Consider the following 628-nt stretch of genomic DNA (forward strand, 5'->3'; position numbering starts at 1 on the left):
ACACACACACACACACACACACGTTCAGGTGATTTATCTTCACTGGTCCACCTACTGACATGCTTTCTGGATGATGGGAGGAGACTGGAGAACCTTGAGGAAACTCAAGGGGGGAACATGTGACACTGTAACAGTAACCTGAGCTTAGAGTCAGGAACTGGGAGACACCAGACTTTATTTATTTTAATTTATTGAGCAAAGATGAGAAGGATTATAGTGATCTAAAGTTATATTAATGCTATTAGTTTGTATTACTATATTATTATTATTATTATTATTATTATTATTATTATTATTAAGAAGAATAATGACTGAAAATGTGCATGTAACTCATGGAAGAAGATACTGATCTGAGTCAAAAACATTAAAGTCACTTTGTCTCGGCCAATTCTGTCTCCAGAAAGGGGGTGCACAAACATTTGAACAGACGGCAATAATCATTTTTATTATTTGATTTATTGTTACTTTATCTGCTGTGACACACTGAATAGTTAACTGGTACCTTTGGATTTGTCATATTTTAGTTCTTAGGGTGGGCAAAGTTTTGCACACAGCTTGCGAAAGCATCCTTGCATTCTTGCGCCACCTGCAGGACAGACATATATCGCCTTTACCCACCAGTACAGAC

The sequence above is a fragment of the Silurus meridionalis genome, chromosome 18 (genome assembly GCF_014805685.1).
Source record: "Silurus meridionalis isolate SWU-2019-XX chromosome 18, ASM1480568v1, whole genome shotgun sequence".
Taxonomy (NCBI): domain Eukaryota; kingdom Metazoa; phylum Chordata; class Actinopteri; order Siluriformes; family Siluridae; genus Silurus; species Silurus meridionalis.